The sequence below is a fragment of the Pan paniscus genome, chromosome 9 (genome assembly GCF_029289425.2).
Source record: "Pan paniscus chromosome 9, NHGRI_mPanPan1-v2.0_pri, whole genome shotgun sequence".
In the NCBI taxonomy this organism is placed as follows: domain Eukaryota; kingdom Metazoa; phylum Chordata; class Mammalia; order Primates; family Hominidae; genus Pan; species Pan paniscus.
The window spans coordinates 63430247-63439808 of NC_073258.2; positions in this window are offsets into that span (position 1 = coordinate 63430247).

Here is a 9562-nt window from a genome sequence, read left to right on the forward strand (position 1 = left end):
AGTTTAGGCACCACCAGAATATTCAAAATAATCCTCCCATCTTATGACCCTTACCTTCATCACATCTGCAAAGTGCTGTTTTTGGATCATGTAACGGAACATTCACAGATTCCAGGGATTAGGAAGTAGATATCTTTGGGGGAATGGGGGCAAGAATCAGCCAACCACAGCTCCCCTCCCTCCTGCGCCCTAACAGTGCTCTACATTCTATTCCCTCCATGGCCACAGCATCACCTCTAGGAGTCGCTCCATTCCCATCACACGTCACATCACAGCCCAGTCCACATCCTTCCCAGCTCAGACTAAGTCCCTAAATTGTCTTGCAGCCTCCGAGAACGCTTCCTGTAATACATCCTCATTCACGCCAAAGTGAGCCCCCTAAAACTGAAATGTGACACTATCATCTGTTCAACAACCCTACATGACCAGAAGGCACTTGTTCTCAAGGGTTTCAAGTAAGGGAACACAATACTGAAAACATACCTTCATAAATAGTGGTTATTTTTATACAGTGGAGAAAATAGTAGATGACAATTATTATTATTATTATTATTATTTGAGACAGAGTTTCGCTCTTGCCGCCCAGGCTGGAGTGCAATGGCACGATCTCAGCTCACTGTAACCTCTGGTTCCCAGGTTCAAGCAATTCTCCTGCTTCAGCCCCCCAAGTAGCTGGGATTACAGCCATGCACCACCACGACCAGCTAATTTTTTGGGTTTTTTTAGTAGAGACGGGGTTTCTCCATGTTGGTCAGGCTGGTCTCAAACTCCCAACCTTAGGTGATCCGCCCATCTCGGCCTCCCAAAGTGCTGGGATTACAGGCATGAGCCACTGTGCCTGGTCGATAACAGTTATTATTAGGTAAGCATTGATCTTAAGGGAAATTTGTATTTTTAATCACATCAGGAAATATGTACACTTACAAGTAGAACATAATGTGTGAAACTCATGACCAATTCAGCCTACTACACACTATGTGTGCTGGAAACAAGGATTCATGGAGTTCTTCCAGCACTCAGAGACACCTAGAAGGAACCACTGCCGGGGGAGCAAGTCCACACCCTTATGTTGCACACAAGGACTTCCAAGGCCCTTTTCCTGCCAGCCCCTGTCCCTTCCTCTCCTTTCTCCCAGGTGCTCCATGCTCAGCCATTGTTGTTTATATTTCATTTCTTAGGCCTCACGTGAGTCACACCCTTGCACCACGGTATATGGGTTTCCCTTTCCCTCTCTAGCTTTTTGTTCCTATGACATCTGACAACCCCATCTTTAGAATCCACTTCTCCTCTGTAAAGCTTTCTTGGATACTCACATATTACATCAAATCTTTACACACAAGTGCATTCACATGCATAGATATCTGTTTTTTTTTAAATTATACTTTAAGTTCTGGGATACATGGCATAACGTGCAGGTTTGTTACGTAGGTATACATGTGCCATGGTGGTTTGTTGCACCCATCAACCCGTCATCTACATTAGGTATTTCTCCTAATGTTATCCCTGCAGTAGCCCCCCAACCCCTGACAGGCCCTGGTGTGTGATGTTCCCCTCTCTGTGTCCATGTGTTCTCATTGTTCAACTCCCAATTATGAGTGAGAACATGCGGTGTTCGGCTTTCTGTTCTTGTGTTGGTTTGCTGAGAAAGATGGTTTCCAGCTTCATCCATGTCCCTGCAAAGGACATGAACTCATCCTTTTTATGGCTGCATAGTATTCCATGGTGCATGTGTGCCACATTTTCTTTATCCAGTCTATTATTGATGGACATTTGGGTTGGTTCCAAATCTTTGCTATTGTGAACAGTGCCATAGTAAACATACATGTGCATGTGCTTTTATAGTAGAATGATTTATAATCCTTTGGGTATATACCCAGTAATGCAATTGCTGGGTCAAATGGTATTTCTGGTTCTAGATCCTTGAGGAATCACCACACTGTCTTCCACAATAGTTGAACTAATTTACACTCCTATCAACAGTGTAAAAGCATTCCTCTTTCTCTGTATCCTCTCCAGCATCTGTTGTTTCCTGACTTTTTAATGATTGCCATTCTAACTGGCGTGAGATGGTATCTCACTGTGGTTTTGATTTGCATTTCTCTAATAACCAGTGATGATGAGCTTTTTTCGTATGTTTGTTGGCTGCATAAATGTCTTCTTTTGCGAAGCGTCTGTTCATATTCTTTGCCCACTTTTTGATTTTTTTTCTTGTAAATTTGTTTAAGTTCTTTGTAGATTCTGGATATTAGCCCTTCGTCAGATGGCCAGATTGCAAAAATTTGCCTGTTCACTCTGATGGATATCCCTGTTTTATGATCACTTTTCCTTCCTGTGATACAGGACACATATCATAGCATTGTGATAAGAACATATTACTTGAATACTAGAAAGCATTCAACAAATCTTAGCAATCTTTACTATAATGCTTACAATTAATACCTTTCTATTTATTGAAATTATATAGATGCATATATATTGAAATTATATAGATGCAATATTAGGGTGCATCTATATGCATTTTGCCAGAAGCCTTCCAAGTTCTGTATGACTTAGTCCTCACTAGTTCCCAAGAAGGTCTGAGATTGTTCCCACTAATGAACCTGAGAATGACAAATGCTCTACCCAGTGCCCCTCAACACTGGCTCTGTTTTAGAATTCACTGGGAAGCTGTCAAAAGCAATCAGTGTCCAGGCTCCATCCGGGGTGCACGTGTCTATTTGTGTGCAAATAGGGTCCATGCAGTCCCTGGTCTTGGACCTCCCGCTCTTATAGATGCAGGCATCCAGTGAACTGGGGAGGGAGTAGCTGGGACAGGAGTCCCCCATGATAGTCACAGGACTCCGGACATCACCCGGCTGTTACCTTGAGGTCTTTCCCTTAGCTACTTCCATAGTCTTTAAAGCCTGGGGATTTCAAGGTGCTCACTCTAATCACATGGGGGTCACGTAAGGTTAAGTTTCCTTCCTGAGCTGCTGTTAAAAGAGTGTGAAGGCCGGGCACGGTGGCTCACGCTTGTAATCCCAGCACTTTGGGAGGCCGAGGCAGGCAGATCACGAGGTCAAGAGGCCATCCTGGCCAACATGGTGAAACCCTGTCTCTACCAAAATTACAAAAATTAGCTGGGCATGGTGGCGCACGCCTGTAGTCCCAGCTACTCAGGAGGCTGAGGCAGGAGAATTGCTTGAACCTGGGAGGCAGAGGTTGCAGTAAGCCGAGATCACCATTGCAGTCCAGCCTGGCGACAGAGCGAGACTCCGTCTCAACAACAACAATAACAATCACAAAAAACAAAAGAGTGTGAAGTGAGATCCAGCAAGACTGCTCAGGCTGGGGCAGGGAGGGAGGGTATTGAGAGTCATTATTTAAGGGGTACAGAGTTTCTGTTTGGGATAACGACAATGAAAATGAATATTTCAAAGGCATCATAAATGCTCCTAAGGCTGCTGAACTGTACACTTAAAAATAGCTGAATTGAAACATTTTTTGCTTATTTTACCACAATACAAAAAAATACTGCAAGGGCTGCCATTGCCTGAGGGGCAGCAGGAAGATACCTGCAAAAGGGAGCTAGGCCTGTGTTTTACCCCCTGTACCTGTCAGCATTCCAAAGTCAGCACTTCTCTAGGTGTCCATGCTCTCATTGATTCACCTGCTGGATGTCTTCTTTGTTGAAGATATTGCTAATTTTTAAGAAACTCTCATTCAAAAAGCTGAGATTGAGGTTTGCCAGGGACATAGAGTTCACTCATGCAGGGTCTGTTGACTTTATCCCTTAAAGCCTCTCCCATGACCTCTGAGCTAAGTAAAGTCTCATAATTTGCCTCCTGCACAAATATTATCAATCTCTGCCTAGGCTCTTTTCCTCAAATATCTTCTCCCTGTGATCCATCTGACACTTTATGACAAGCTCAATATTCTGAACACAAAGCTCTCATTTTGTCATAAGCTTCATTAAAGTGAACCTTCAATGAATCTCCATTTTTTTATGAAATAAAGCTCAATATTTCAATTCAGAAATTGGAATATTCAAGTCTGTATAATAATCTAAGCTTCACATTGTTAAAAAATATGTGTTTTCCTTTCTATCCTTATTCTTTCACTTTTTTTCTCTCAGCTGTTTTCTAACAGCTTAGGGGCTAGAAAAAGAGAAGAGAAAAGGAAATAAGAAAGTTCTTAATTTACACACTATTTTGTAATTCATTCAGTTTCTCTGGGTCTGACAGATGTTTTATGTCATGGGTAAGTTTCATGAGTGCTTTATAAAGTCCAGATTAGTAAGATCTCTCCTTCGTTTTATGGTTTAACAAGTATTCAGACAACAACAAAGAACTTTAGAGAAATTAAAACATGATAGCTGGAATAATTAATAGAATTGAAAGAAAAAATTAAAATAGTGTCATGAAAAGCAGTATGTATGTAGTGGAAAAGATAAAGAAATAAAAAATATGAGAGAAAAGAAAAGAAGGTTGGAGGATGAATCCATTATGTCCAACTGAAAGAATTCCAGAATGACAGAGATCATGGTGGAAAGAAAGTCACCGAAAAGGCCAATTGTGGTGGCTCATGCTTGTAATCCCAGCACTTTGGGAGGCCAAGGCAGGCAGACCACTTGAGCCCAGGAGTTTGAGACCAGCCTGGGCAACATAGTGAAAGCCCATCTCTGCAAAAATTAGCCGGGTATGATGGCACGTGTCTGTAGTCCCAGCTACTGGGGAGGCTGAAGTGGGAGGATCACTTGAGCCCAGGGGGCAGAAGTTGCAGTGAACCGAGATCATGTCACTGCACTCTAGTTGGGGTGACAGAGCAAGACTCTGTCTCAGAAAAAAAAAGTCACCAAGGAAATAATACCAAAAAATTTCCCAGAAAAAAATACGGTATTGAAAAATCCATAGACATCCATCTGTTTTCCATACCAAAAAATATTTTGCTAACATTCTGGAACATTGTCTTTAAGAAAAGGTCTTTCTTTCCCAGAAAGAAACAGTGAGGCACATACAGTGATGGGGAATAATAATGGAACCAACACAAGAACTGGTGGATGGAGGACAAATACTAAAAAATCAGAGGATTGTCAACCTCTAATTCTATACAAATATGAATCTGTAATCAGCCTACTCATTCAAACACAAAGATAAAATAAAGATCCTCAAACATTTTATGACCAATAAACTTTTTCTCCAAAAGGTACTGGAGGACAGACCCCAGCAAAAAGAAGTATAACAAGAAAGAGAAAGACATGGGACTCGGTAAACAGCGATTAAAATAGGAGTTAGTGGATAAATCAAGAGAACAGTAATAAAAGATTATTTGGAACATGGAAATCCTTCTGTAGAGAAAGAAGGTCTCAGGTCAATGCAGAATCGACACCACACCAAATGGGGGAGGGTGATACATTTTGTTGAAAGGATTCATAAATTTCCTTAAGGAATTAATCAGCAAGTTGAATGGGAAGACACGATATAGAACTGAAGAAAGTTACAATGTATATCACTGAGATGAGATCTTATTATGCAAATCAAAAACCTATAGAAATCCAAGGATATAGAAAGGAAAGCTTGTGGAAGAGGCGATGGCTGAGTTGGACCATGAAGCACCTAGAAGACAAGGATGACAGGCAGGGGAAGCAGGGCCTCCAGGTGCATGGAGCAGCCTGGGCAAAGGCATGGACATGAGGCTGACTCAGCCACCTGGAGGACAAAGGTGCCCACATTCCTGCTGGCACCTTGCCAGGCTGGGGCTACACTCCCTGTTTGCTGAGTATGAGGCTCACGAATGCTACTGGTCATTCATCACAAGAGCAAATGTGTGCAGGTATTTCTTTAGCACTTGGCAGTACTGACATCAAAGGTAAGTAATCCTTTTTCTGTGGGATCTGTCCTTTGCATTGTAGGAGGTTCAGCAGTACCCCTGGCCTCTGCCCCCTGGGTGCTGATAGTACCTTACCACCATCCAGCTGTGACACCCAAAACTGTCCAGACTGATGTCTTTGGGAATAGGGAGGAGATGGGAGTAGGTGTGCCCTAGTTGACAATCGCTGCTCTACAGTGGAAAACTTTATGTCGGTTCTCCTATGTGACTCTTGCAATGGCCCTAAGGCAGGGGTTCACAACTTTGGGATCACCACAGTTACCAGAAAAACGAATGGGGCATTGAAAAGAAAAAAAGTCATGAACTTAATGGAGAAGATGTTAGTGTAAATATCTAATGAACCAAATCAGTTGTTACATGGGTACAGGATTAAGCTTTTCACCACACATTATAGGGAAATGTCAAGTTAAGTAAAGTTCATAGTTTTGGTTAAGGAGCCAAGAAGAATTAGCCAGGGGCTGACACCTGACCTCGGCTCTGCTTCCTAATCCAGCTCCATCTCCCAACTCATTAGATGAACCCAGGTCAGATCATATCGTGGTAATCGTCATTTTTTGAGAAACAGATCACTGGGCTGGTGTGGTGGCTCATGCCTGTAATCCCAGCAGTTTGGGAGGCCGAGGTGGGTGGATCACTTGAGGTCAGGAGTTCGAGACCAGACTGACCAACATGGCAAAACCCCATCTCTACTAAGAATACAAAAATTAGCTGGCCGTGGTGGTGCACACCTGTATTCCCAGCTACTTGGCTGAGGCATGAGAATCGCTTGAATCCAGGAGGCGGAGGTTGCAGTGAGCTGAGATGGAGATTGAGCCACTGAACTCCAGCCTGGGTGACAGAGTGAGACTCTGTCTCAAAAAAAAAGGAACACTGAGGTGGCCCCACCCCAAGCTGGCACAGCCTCCAACTACCTCCTTCCCTTACCTGTCTCCTCCCACCCTGACCCCAAAGCCCTCATCCAAGAAAGTACAACATTAGTGTTAGTGCCCAGGATGTCTCCCAGATGTGTGGTTAGTGTTGTGTGTAATCCCTGCCTTTACTAAAGATTCAAATGTCAATGAGTGCCTCTTTTTAGATAGACCTGGTACTAAAACATGAGAGATATCATCAGTGAACTCTTGTAAAGCACCAAATTTTGGCCCAGAAAATAAATTACAAAATTATTGATTAAGCACTTATTGTGTGATGTTGTCATACAGAAGCAGGACATGCAGAGAGGCCATGTTCTCCAGGAGCATGAACAGAGAGGACAGGTCAGCTTCAGGGGATGTCAGGTCGGAGCTGCCCACGGAGAGCCACAGGTCCCTGGGAAGGGGGAGATCCAGGGAGTTGGAGGGGCCAGCAAAGAACACAAGGTGTGAGCTGCTTTGATGTGGCTTCCAGAATGAATGAAGCGTTTCAACCCAGAGTGACTAAGGCAAGGCAGTGGAGACCACAGGGAGCAGAGTAAAATTGTTCAATTACTGTAAGGTAAAATTGCAAAGTAAACGTAAATTATTTCAATAATTTCTCAAGCAGAAAACTGCGGGTCTTGTGCAGAAATCCACACGGAGTTCCCACAGGGCAGCAGTGGGTGTCAGAGTCACCAGGATCCACCTGAACCACGGTGTGCAGGCTTCTCAGTGTCCGGCCAAGGAGGGAAATAGTGTTGACAGCAGCTTGTGGAGGCAGAACACCTGGCTTCATTTCCTGTTTCTGCCACTTCCCAGCTGTGTCCCAAAAGGTTCTATGGAATCTCTGTGTCCTTTCTCCGGTAGCTGGGGTGAAATGATCTGCCCACTTCACAGGGTGGTGATCACACATCCAGTTTGCTCAGGACAGGCCTGGTTTACATTGTTATCCTGGCATCCCACCCATTTAGGGTTCCCTTTTATTCTCCAAAGTGCCCCTCATTTACAATCAATAGCATGGTCACCCTGCTCATAGGATGATGGCTGTGAGATTCAAAGGGGCTTACAACAGTGCCCGTCATTTAGGAACTGGTATAGAATTGTTTTTCATTCATATTTTATTGAACATTTCCTGAAAGTTGCTAAACAATGAGATCTTAAATGTTCTTATCACAAAAAAAAGTGTGTGAGATGATGATGTGTTAATTAGCTTGAATTAATCATTTCAGAATGTATATATACATCAAAACATATAAACCATAAATAAATATAATTTTTATTTGTCAATTTGCCTTAGTAAAGCTGGGTAAAAAATTAAAAAATGTATGTAAACATGTTCAATAAATTGGAACTGGTTTCTGGGAAGATTAATATGGTAATACTAAGTAGAAGATGCTTGGGTGAGAAGTTATTTGTAAATTATTTCAATAAAACTCTGAGGCCAGTTGTGGTAGTTCATGCCTGTAATCCCAGCACTTTGGGAGGCCAAGGTGGGCGGATCACTTGAGCCCAGGAGTTCGAGACCAGCCTGAGCAACATGGCGAAACTCTGTCTCTACCAAAAATACAAAAATATAGCTTGGCATGGTGGTGTGCGCCTGTAATCTCGGCTACTGGAAAGGCTGAGGCAGGAGGATCGCTTGAACTCAGGAGGCAGAGGGTGCAGTGAGCCAAGATGGCACCACTGCACTCCAGCTGGGGCGACAGAGCAAGACCCTGTTCCAAAAAAAAAAAATCATAAAGCCAAAAAAACTCTGAGGAAAGGGGAACGCTGAAAAAAAATCGAATACACATGGATCAAAACACAGAACTTTGTTTTCAAACTTAAAAGTTTTAGCTTATATCTGAATAGTTACTCAAATATTTTAGAGAATGTTATGTGGAAGCCGAGTTTCAATAGTGTCGAACAGTCCTAGTGGTCCTTGGAGTTTACCATAAATACATTTTTTTATTATTCAAAAATAATGGCTGCCAGCTGACATCTGGATAGCACCTGCTTTGTGCCAAGCACTGTTCTCAGGACTTTCCACTTTTTACTTGTGACTCACAGCAATTCTATGACTGTTCCCATTTTAAAGGGAACACACAGCATTAAGTCTCCTGTCCAATGTGGCAGTCAGCAAATGGAGGAGCTGTGATGTGAACACAAGTGGTGGTCAGGCTCCGAGTCCTCACTCACCACCCACCTGCCATCCAACCCTTACGAGAAAGGGCTGCAGAACCTGCAGAGACGGGACCCAGCAGTGCAACACAGCGGCGCTCAGCAGAGCTGCAGCTTCTCAGGCCCTCCCTTCCCAGGTCCTTCCTGGGAATCTTGGGAATGTCCAGCTGGGATGGGACTGCCCCATGGAATAAGGGATTTTATCCTTTCCTTACCTTTCAATCATCTGACTCCTCTGGAAGTCACCTCCGGCATCTTCTGAATTTATCCATCTTTAACCTACTTCTCCCTACCCACAGCCTCCCCTCATCCTCTGAGCCAGAGGATGTTTCTCCCACTTAAGGGAAAGCACCCTCTCCCTCCTTTGGCCTTCCAGAGCCCTTCATCCATCTCTCTCTGCACCTCTCCTTTCCCGTGCGGGCTTATAGTCTCCTGTGTGTGTCTCCCCAGGCCTCTCAGAGGTACAGAGGGTCACAGGTCTCTTCTGACAATTGAGTGAGTATGAAAAACGCACCACTGTCACGTGCATCTTGGGTGTGTGTGTAAGGGGAAGGGGGTTCTTCCTTGGTTGCCGTAGACTCCCCATGGAAGCTACAGCCTCTCCTTTCCTCAGCCCCATTTCAGAAAGGAGAGGCCAGAAAGCG